We start from the raw sequence: 11445 nt of genomic DNA on the forward strand, positions 1-11445 counted from the left end.
ACTTTCTCCATCCCTAGAAAACACAGTTGATTAATCAAATTGCATTCTAAATTGAAGATCATGATTAGGTGATTATTGGAGTCAGGCATGTTAGCCGGGGCTGGGGCAAAACTGTGACACCAATTTCCCACCCCTGGCCTATAGGGAGGAGACCTGACTGTGTGGTGCCAGGACAACAACCTCTCCCTCAACACGATCAAGACAAAAGGAGATTATTGTGGACTACAGGAAAAGGAGGGCCGAGCACTCCCCCATTCCATCGACAGGGCTGTAGTGGAGCAGGTTGAGAGCTTCAAGTTCCTTGATGTCCATATCACAAACAAACTAACATGGCCCAAGCACACCAAGACAGTCATGAAGAGAGCACAACAAAACCTATTCCCCCTCAGGAGACTGAAGAGATTTGGCATGGGTCCCAGTTCTACAGCTGCACCATTGAGAGCATCCTGGTGGGCTGCATCCCTGCCTGGTATGGCAACTGCTCAGCATCTGATCACAAGGCACTACAGAGGGCAGTGCGTACGGCCCAGTACATCACCGGGGCCAAGCTTCCTGCCATCCAGGACCTCTATAGCAGGCAGTGTCAGAGGAAGGCCCTAAAAATTGTCAAAGCCCCCAGCCACCATAGACTGTTCCCTCTGCTACCGCACGGAAAGCTGTACCGGAGTGACAAATCTAGGTCGAAGAGGCTTCTAAACAGCTTCTACCCCCAAGCCATAAGGCTCCTGAACATGTAATCAAATGGATACCCAGACTATTTGCATTGCCTGCCTGCCTGCCCCCCCCCCTTACGCTGCTGCTACTCTGTTATTATCTATGCAAAGTCACTTTAATAACTCTACCTACATGTACATATTACCTCAACTAACCGGTACCCCCTGTATTAGAGATGCACGATATATCAGGGAAGATATCGGAATCGGACAATATTAGCTTAAAATGCAAACATCGGTATCGATGTCTAGTTTAACGCCGATGTGCAAAACCGATGTCAAAGCTGACGTGCATACCTATAACGTAGGTACATGACGTGCATACCTATAACGTAGGTACATGACGTGCATACCTATAACGTAGGTACATGACGTGCATACCTATAACGTAGGTACATGACGTGCATACCTATAACGTAGGTACATGACGTGCATACCTATAACGTAGGTACATGACGTGCATACCTATAACGTAGGTACATGACGTGCATACCTATAACGTAGGTACATGACGTAATGACGCCATGTAAAATGTTGCGCTACACAGCATTCCTAACCTAGCCCACAATGTCTGCTGTGTGGATCGAGCAGTCAACAAGTCGAGCAGTCAGTTGAAGGAGTAAGAAAACATCAGTGAGACATTAAAGCCAAGATAATGGAATTCATTGTCCTTGACAATCAACCGTTCTCTGTCATGGGTGATGTTGGCTTTTGCAGACTCGTCAAGCACTGGTACACACTACCAAGTCCGCTATTTTTCCAGATGTTTCCCTACCAGAGTTACACAGTAATAGCGTCACTGCTGTTAGCTTCACAACATACATACAATGGAACGCCGTTTGGGTCTTTGCGTGTCAAAAAAGATACAGCAGCACTGTCAAAAGAATTATGCCATACTTTTATTTTGAAGGCTAACCGCTATTGTGGCTAATCCTTATTGTGGCTAGCTTCACATAGATGGCTCCGACCACCATTAATCAAATAAGAACGGTCTTCTAAATTAGGGTTATTTTAGATGACAACATCTAAAATGTCACCTAGCAGATTGTCGTGTTGCTATATTTTTGGGGACGAACATTGTTTACATCCATCCAGCTTTTTTATGACCAGCACTGTAGGTGCGAGACAACTTTACCAGCAACATAGCATACATATCGATGAATCGTGGTGACGTATGAAATTCTAGTGGTAGTGTAATCAATGTGTTATAACTACGTAAAACATGTATGAATGTGTTAAATTATTATGAGACGTGCAGTCGTAGTCAGGTCCTGATTGGTCAACAAGCTCATTTGACACATCAACGTGTTATTTGACGCATATCTTTTTTAACATGCAAAGACCCAAACGTTGATCCATAGAAATCCTGGATGAGAATGAAACGACTGAACAACAAAACAGCACAGCATGTAAGTGAAAGAAATAGGTTATTATTATGTTTTACTGGTAAATGGGGACATGCATAAATGCCAACAAAATAACTTTTTGGTCAATGTGGTGTGTGTGAGTGTGTGTGTGTGCAACCTTTATTTAACTAAGTCAGTTACGAACAAATTCTTATTTACAATAACGGCCTACCCCAGACGATGCTGGGCCAATTATAACCCGCCCTATGGGACTCCCAATCACGGCCGGGTGTGATACAGCCTGGATTCGAACCAGGGACTGTAGGGACGCCTCTTACACCGAGATGCAGTGCCTTCAACCGCAGCATCCATGTGCCTGTATGTTAACTATTTAACTGTACTAGAATGCTTAAAAGGCCCCTAAAATATAAAATATCAGTATTGGGTTTTTCTGGCAAGGAAAATATCGCATATCGGCCAAAAATGTCATATCGGTGCATCACTACCCTATATATAGCCTCGCTATTGTCATTTTACTGCTGCTCTTTAATTATTTGTTATATATTTTTTGGGGGGTATTTTTCTTAAAACTGTATTGTTGGTTAAGGGCTTCTAAGTAAGCATTTCACTAAGGTCTACACCTGTTGTATTCGGCGCATGTGACAAATACAATTGTATTAGAAAATTAGTGCACTATTTGGAATACAACCATGAAGTATACTTACTTGATGTGTGTCTGCTGTGGCATCCAGGCATCCCAGGAAAAGAGAGAAAGTTTAAACAAACAAAAAAGGGGAGAAAGAGACCGGGCTTACTGGATGTGCTCGCTCTAGCAATTAGAACAGAATAAGTAAGGTTTGGAAAGCTGGGAACAACAGTGCCCCCATGAGGCGGAGAGTGGAACTGAATGTCAGAAAAAACTGTATACAGTCATAAGGTTTGCGTTGGTTGATTTATTTCAGTTTGAAAATACACACAATATAACATAAATAAAAATTGCAACATTTCCAGGGATAGCACAATAAAGTAAATTACTTATTTCCATTGTGGCCCTTTAAAAGTGTATGGTGCAATACTTACATAGATACAGGCATGGTACAGAGATAGATAGAATAATTGTAGGAAGACCTTATTCTCATTTCCGTTCTGATTCGCCGCTGCAAGGGACAGGAAACAGAATGTTACAGTCAAACAGTTTTAAATTACCCATACATTAACCGAACAGAGAAACACACAAACACACGCAAGAAAGCGCCAGACACACACCTCCCTGACATCGCAGAGGCAGTTTGTTTGCCAGTCCATCTACACCTATTCAAACCTCAATGTATTTACCAGTTATGTCTGTTATAATATTCACTGCTTTCATTAGAGAGAGAGGAGGCAGAGGGAGGCGTGTGTGAGTGATATCGCCATGTGCAACACCACGTTTTGATGTGAGTGGGGGAGGCAAACAGAAGCGGACTGGCGGTAAGCACTGTCACTATACACATGAAAGAGACGGGAGGTAACTCACAGGGTAAGGCCAGCTCATGGCAACAGACGACTGAGGTGTGTGTGTGCATTGAATATGTGTCGTTTTTAATCTATTTGAAGACCTATTATCCGTGTGTGTGTGTGTGTGTATGTATATTTTGTTATGATGGGAGGGGGTCACATGGCTGTTTTGAACGCGAGCCCAACACCCCATGGATGTGTGTGTGTGTGTAACTGTGTGGATGTTTACTGGGGTTGATCTGAGGCAAGGCACCTCTCCCCCACCCACCACCCCAGACAAATGCACTGTACTGCCCGCCTGTCCAACATCACTACTCTGGACGGCTCTGACTTAGAATATGTGGACAACTACAAATACCTAGGTGTCTGGCTAGACTGTAAACTCTCCTTCCAGACTCACATCAAACATCTCCAATTCAAAGTTAAATCTAGAATTGGCTTCCTATTTGGCAACAAAGCATCCTTCACTCATGCTGCCAAACATACCCCCGTAAAACTGACCATCCTACCAATCCTCGACTTCGGCGATGTCATTTACAAAATAGCCTCCAATACCCTACTCAATAAATTGGATGCAGTCTATCACAGTGCCATCCGTTTTGTCACCAAAGCCCCATATACTAACCACCACTGCGACCTGTACGCTCTCCTTGGCTGGCCCTCGCTTCATACTCGTCGCCAAACCCACTGGCTCCAGGTCATCTACAAGACCCTACTAGGTAAAGTCCCCCCTTATCTCAGCTCGCTGGTCACCATAGCAGCACCCACCTGTAGCACGCGCTCCAGCAGGTATATCTCTCTGGTCACCCCCAAAACCAATTCTTCCATTGGCCGTCTCTCCTTCCAGTTCTCTGCTGCCAATGACTGGAATGAACTACAAAAATCTCTGAAACTGGAAACACTTACTTCCCTCACTAGCTTTAAGCACCAGCTGTCAGAGCAGCTCACAGATTACTGCACCTGTACATTGCCCATCTATAATTTAGCCCAAACAACTACCTCTTTCCCTACTGTATTTATTTATTTTTCTCCTTTGCACCCCATTATTTCTATCTCTACTTTGCACATTCTTCCACTGCAAATCTACCATTCCAGTGTTTTACTTGCTATATTGTATTTCCTTTGCCACCATGGCCTTTTTTTGCATTTACCTCCCTTATCTCACCTCATTTGCTCACATTGTATATAGACTTATTTTTCTACTGTATTATTGACTGTATGTTTGTTTTACTCCATGTGTAACTCTGTGTTGTTGTATGTGTCGAACTGCTTTGCTTTATCTTGGCCAGGTCGCAATTGTAAATGAGAACTTGTTCTCAACTAGCCTACCTGGTTAAATAAAAGGTGAAAAAAAAAATGTGTGATCCAAACAGGCTGTTTAAACCCTTTGAGACGACAACCACAGACACACACAGCTTCTCTAATGATGAGTTGAGTTAGTACAGTGATATAATTCAGATAGAGGTGGGAGATGGGCCTGTGGCTAGGCTTTAGATGGTGGTTGAGCTAAGAGAACAGATCCTACTTACTCACCATCATCTCCTCACAGCGTTTGAGCCACGTTCGGAAAGTGTCATCTGAACCTGTGGAGCAGAAAGGAGAACACAGTGTTCAGACTATCTCACCCAGTTGGAACACAACTACTGCAGGCAGAATCTACACACAGCCACTTACACTTCTGTACATTTGACCAGAATGGAAGGCGCATCCGATAGTTAATATTCCTATCAGAGGCCAAGAGCTGTTACTATTAGGGATGTGCAGCTCTCCTTTCTTGAGTGATTCGATATGCATCTAAATGAATGGTCTCCGATACAATACAGGAACAACACTTTTTAGTTTGTGTGTCAATGGTGTGTGTAGCCACCAGAGCTGAGCAATTGGGCAGACTGAGCATCTACCACCCAACTATCAGATTAGGGATGGGGAAATGTATGCTTTTTGTCCCCCAACTTTTTAAAATCTGAAACCACCATCACCCACTGATTAACTTGTCATTTTTGCAGACTGAAAAAACTAGTACTACGTCAATAGCTTGGCATTTAGCCAATTAACATAAAGCAGCTATGGATTTGACCTGTCTTGAAAGTGAATGGTTTAGACTGTTCGTAATTTTACAGGAGCTCTCCCTAACGAGAAATGATTGGACTTTTATAAAATTACCCTGTTCATGTAAAAATGACCAATTACACTGACTGTTAAAAGCAAAAGTAGCAAAACTATTTCTTATGGTGACTCTAAATACAATCTGAATGATTGAAAACCCCAATCAGCAACTGGATGAGAGTTGCTTTCCTCTCTGGTAGGCTATACAACTCCAGTAAAAAACAATTGTCTACATTTGTTAACAAGGACCCAGCAAAATACATAGGCTTCATTAGCTGAGTGACAACCTATGACTTGACATTGTCAAAAGTCATTTCACAAGCATCTGAATGCTGAAGGTGCCAGATGTATGAATATCCTATTAAAACAGGGATAGGCCTACCTCCCATTGAGCAGCTCTTTTCCCACACTTTTCACACAGTTGTTATCTGACAGTCATACGCAGTTACATGTATAAAAGTTGGATAGGCTACTAAAGGAGGACGCATCCGTTCAGTCACAACAGTTAAAAGGTATTTTCCGAATAAAAGAAACAGTGTAATATTTGAATGGGTTTTCTGAGCGATGCATACTTAATTTGGATTGGTTCAAACCAATGCACTTAAATCTTAAACATTAGAACCGGGGGCCGATGCGTATCGGTGAATCGTTACATACCGAGTTACTATACATTTCTAACACCAACAATATCTTACAGTTTTAGATCTACAGTACCAGTCAAAAGTTTGGACACTCATTAGCCACTCATTCAAGAGTTAGATTTTTCAAAACTATTTTCTACATTGTAGAATAATAGTGAAGACAAAAAAAACTATGAAATAACACATATGGAATCATGTAGTAAGCAAAAAAAGTGTTAAACAAAACAAAATATATTTTATATATTTGAGGTTCTTCAAAGTAGCCACCCTTTGTCTTGACATCTTTGCACTCTTGGCATTCTCTCAACCAGCTTCATTAGGAATGCTTTTGCAACAGTCTTGAAGAAGTTCCCACATATGTTGAGCACTTGTTGGCTGCTTTTCCTTCACTCTGCAGTCCAACTCATCCCAAACCATCTCAATTGGGTTGAGGTCGGGTGATTGCAGAGGCCAGGTCATCTGATGCAGCACTCCATCACTCTCCTTCTTGGTCAAATAACCCTTACACAGCTTGGAGGTGTGTTATGGTTCATTGTCCTGTTAAAAAACAAAATAATACTCCCACTAATCGCAAAACAGATGGGATGGCATATCACTGCAGAATTCGGGGTTAAAATTGCTGGTTAAGTATGGCTTGAATTCTAAATAAATCACAGTCACCAGCAAAGCACCCCCACACCTCCTCCTCCATGCTTCACAGTGGGAACCACACATGCAGAGATCATCTGTTCACCTACTCTGCGTCTCACGAAGACACGGCGGTTGGGACCAGAAATGTCAAATTTGGACTAATTTCATTAGACAGATTTCCACCGGTCTAATGTCCATTGCTAGTGTTTCTTGGACCAAGCAAGTCTCTTCTTACTGGTGTCCTTTAGTAGTCGTTACTTTGCAGCAATTGGACCAAAAAGACCTGATTCGCACAGTCTCCTCTGAACATTTGATGTTGAGATGTGTCTGTTACTTGAACTCTGTGAAGCATTTATTTGGGCTGCAAAAACTGGTAACTCTAATGAACTTATCATCTGCAGCAGAGGTAACTCTGGGTCTTCCAGAGTTACCTCTGGAATTCCACAAATTAACTTTTAACAAGGCACACTTGTTAATTGGAATGCATTCCATGTGACCACCTCATGAAGCTGGTTGAGAGAATGCCAAGAGTGTGAAAAGCTGTCATCAAGACAAAGGGTGGCTACATTGAAGAATCTCAAATATAAAATAAATGTTGATTTGTTGAACACTTTTTTGGTTACTACAAAATTCCATGTGTGTTATTTCATAGTTTTGATGTATTCACTATTATTATTATACAATATAGAAAATAGTAAAAATAAATAAAAACCCTTGAATGAATAGGTGTGTCCAAATGTTTGACTGGTACTGTACATGACGTGTCTAAGGATAGGGGTAAGGGGCGATTTGAGATTTAGGGATTAGGGGAAGGGTGTAGGTGCTGAAATGGAACCAGGCCCCTGTGCCCTCCACTTGTCCCCTCAGCAGGCCTCACCATCCAGGCTGTGTCCCTTCGTGAAGGCAGCATGTGACACCTCAAAGTGGTTCAGGTGGTACTCTGCCATTCTGAAGGGAGGGAGACAGGGGCAGGCTTGTTATCAGTAACAGATAGAAACTCAGGGAAAAACTGACACCAATTTAAGTTTGACATATATAATGATTTAAGGGGGATGTGGAGTGGCAGGGTTCATGCACATTTTAACAGATGGAATATCATGCCTACTCCATGACAAATGTCCATGACCAACAATTGGTGGCGTCTCTATGTACGTATAAAGAAAGTAAGCAGAACATGGCATTGACACTGGGAGGTTACTCTCTGATCCCATGTACCATCTCCTGATGTTGTACAAGGCACTTAACTCAGCTATCATGGGCTAGGGCCAAATTGCACACATACCCTATTCTCATGAAGGCAATGGAATGCCTTCATCATCACATACACACTAGGCAAGTCTTACCCCATTCTCATGAAGGCAAGAAGAAGGCTGGGGTTGAGCTGCTGGGATTTCTTGGCATTGTTGACAGCTCCTGTAGAGACAGACAGACACACACACACGAGAAACATATCTTAAGTTTCTGAAGACAGGACAAAAATATAGAACTAACATAAGACAATCACTTTAATTAAATTATTCAAATTTCAGAAAATCAGTAAAGAAAGGTTGGATTCTATCAAAAGCTAGAGCAGTAGTTTGTCGACCAAATCAAATTTTATTTGTCACATGCGCCGAATACAACAGTGAAATGCTTATATACAAGCCCGTAATCAACAATACTTTAAGAAGATGCAATGAGGATTGGGGTTAGGGTCTGACTGATAGCAGTACTTTAGGGTTAAGTTTGGGTAAGATGTTGGGGGTTAGGATAAGAGACTTACAGGTGGCCCGTTCCTGTAGGTTCATGCTCTACAACATCCGCAGAGTACGACCCTGCCTCACACAGGAAGCGGCGCAGGTCCTAATCCAGGCACTCGTCATCTCCCGTCTGGATTACTGCAACTCGCTGTTGGCTGGGCTCCCTGCCTGTGCCATTAAACCCCTACAACTCATCCAGAACGCCGCAGCCCGTCTGGTGTTCAACCTTCCCAAGTTCTCTCACGTCACCCCGCTCCTCCGCTCTCTCCACTGGCTTCCAGTTGAAGCTCGCATCCGCTACAAGACCATGGTGCTTGCCTACGGAGCTGTGAGGGGAACGGCACCTCAGTACCTCCAGGCTCTGATCAGGCCCTACACCCAAACAAGGGCACTGCGTTCATCCACCTCTGGCCTGCTCGCCTCCCTACCACTGAGGAAGTACAGTTCCCGCTCAGCCCAGTCAAAACTGTTCGCTGCTCTGGCCCCCCAATGGTGGAACAAACTCCCTCACGACGCCAGGACAGCGGAGTCAATCACCACCTTCCGGAGACACCTTCCGGAGACACCTGAAACCCCACCTCTTTAAGGAATAGGATAAAGTAATCCCTCTCACCCCCCCCCCCCCTTAAAAGATTTAGATGCACTACTGTTCCACTGGATGTCATAAGGTGAATGCACCAATTTGTAAGTCGCTCTGGATAAGAGCGTCTGCTAAATGACTTAAATGTAAATGTTTTTCAGTTGAAGGTGGGCATAGGCTCGTTGGCAGAACCATTCTGCATTGTCAGAGTGTCCTTCCAAGGCTTCATTCAGTTCCTGTGGGACAATTTCAGTGTCATCAAATAGGCAAGTTTGGGGTCAATTGAATTAAATTCCCAAGATACATATGTTTATGAGCACTAGCGAAGGTTGACTGTTGTTTGGATACATTTTCATGTTCCCAACAACTTAACCTGGCTTTCTGCACAAAATCTACACTTACATTAGCTAGCTAGCTATAATAAAGTGTGACGACAGGTGGTTAGCCACTTAGCTAGCTATGCTGGTTAGATTTCTTGGTTTCTTGTCCAAGATGTTAGCTAACTGCTGTAAAAGGTTACATATCACTACTGGAGTAGAGCAACAACTATTTTCAGACAAAAATGATTTGGTAGTGTGGCTAGCTAACTGTAGTTAACTTAGTTTCTAAATGTAACGTTAGCACAACATTAGCTAGAGTCACTAATAAGTTGCCTAGCTATACATATATATATATTTCACCTTTATTTAACCAGGTAGGCCAGTTGAGAACAAGTTCTCATTTACAACAGTGACCTGGCCAAGATAAAGCAAAGCAGTGCGACAAAAACAACACAGAGTTACATATAAACAAACGTACAGTCAGTAACACAATAGAAAAATATATGTACAGTGTGTGCAAATGTAGAAGAGTAGGGGGAGGGGGGGGGGGTAAGGCAATAAATAGGCCAATAGAGGCAAAATAATTACAATTTAGCATTAACACTGGAGTGATAACAGATGATGATGTGCAAGTAGGGATACTGGGGTGCAAAAGAGCAAGAGGATAATTAACAATATGTGGTTGAGGTTATTGAAAACATTTCAAATCCCCAGACTATTTAGTTATCAAGAATAATGCATTTTACTTTCAGTTAAACTAGCTAATTCTAGTTTGACAGATAGTTGGCTAGAAAGTTAGTCAGTTAGGTAACATTGGCTATCCAGCTAATGTAAACTCACCCCAGTCCGTACAAATGTGCGCAACCGCAACATTCAAACGAGGCTACAAAGAAAACTAATGGGACTGTAGCGACTGTGTTGACTTCAAAATCGGGGGTGTGAACTACGTTTCATTTCAAGCGTTGATCGACATAGTACTCTATAGTATTGGAGAAAAGTTTTTTAAAAACTGACCGTCCGTTACATCTTGACGTGTCATGTCGTAACATACAGCACGCATAAAGCAACTAGTTCTGTCTTACAATCTCTCTCCACCCGGTGTAGCACTTCTATCATCCTTTAAAAACAAGAACTGGACAGTGACGGGGTAAGGGGGGGATACCTAGTTATTTTTTGTGTCATCATTCTCAAAGCTGCTGTTTACTTCTAAAATCACTTTAGCACCGCCCTAAAAACCTGATTAAAATTCGACACAAACCTTCAAATAGGTATGTTATGACACATTATATAAACTCTTTATAGTGTTTTATTTACATTTTAGAGGCGATACGGTGATAAGTTGGACAGATCGAGTGAAAAAAAGCCATTTTCCCACACGACATCTCTCCTTCTCACTATCACGCATTAGTTTCGCTTCCCCATCCGCCATTTTTAAAAAGACCTGACGGGGCTCATTGCCTGCTTGAATTATGCAGGAACGGGCAGCGTTTAGGTCATGTAATTGATTCTGTTGGAAAGGGGAGAAATTGTGCTTTACAATGGTATTGACATTACAGTTTATCTGGAAGTATTACGTTTTTGGGGCGCTAAAATAAGGGCAATTGTACGGACCAAGGCGATGTACGAGTTTACACGTTAACCGTTTTTTACCTCGAGCATTCTGTGGGTCCTCGTCTGACTCCATCGGGGAAACTGCTAAAACGACAAAACAGAACTAACGTTAGCCTCTTGAACAACGACACATTTAAAATAAAATACTCAAATGTAATATACTTGCCGTTCGGTTGTCATGGCGCTAGAAGTGTTGTCAGAGGGAGATAGCCGTGGCTAGCTAGCTGGAAAGTCCTCGGTAGGAATCAGAAAACAGTAGAGG

General features: G+C 42.6%; 1 long non-coding RNA gene across 1 annotated transcript; it reads right to left on the minus strand.

Annotated features, from left to right (window-relative positions):
- Nucleotides 1–2790: 2790 nt before the first annotated feature.
- On the minus strand, nt 2791–7882 carry LOC135559556 (uncharacterized). Its single transcript, XR_010461808.1, has 3 exons — nt 7811–7882; nt 5090–5139; nt 2791–3216 (listed from the first exon to the last, which is right to left on the minus strand). It is a non-coding gene; the product is annotated as an uncharacterized LOC135559556 (long non-coding RNA).
- Nucleotides 7883–11445: the final 3563 nt, after the last annotated feature.

Source organism: Oncorhynchus nerka, linkage group LG9b (assembly GCF_034236695.1).
Source record: "Oncorhynchus nerka isolate Pitt River linkage group LG9b, Oner_Uvic_2.0, whole genome shotgun sequence".
NCBI classification, from domain to species: Eukaryota; Metazoa; Chordata; class Actinopteri; order Salmoniformes; family Salmonidae; genus Oncorhynchus; species Oncorhynchus nerka.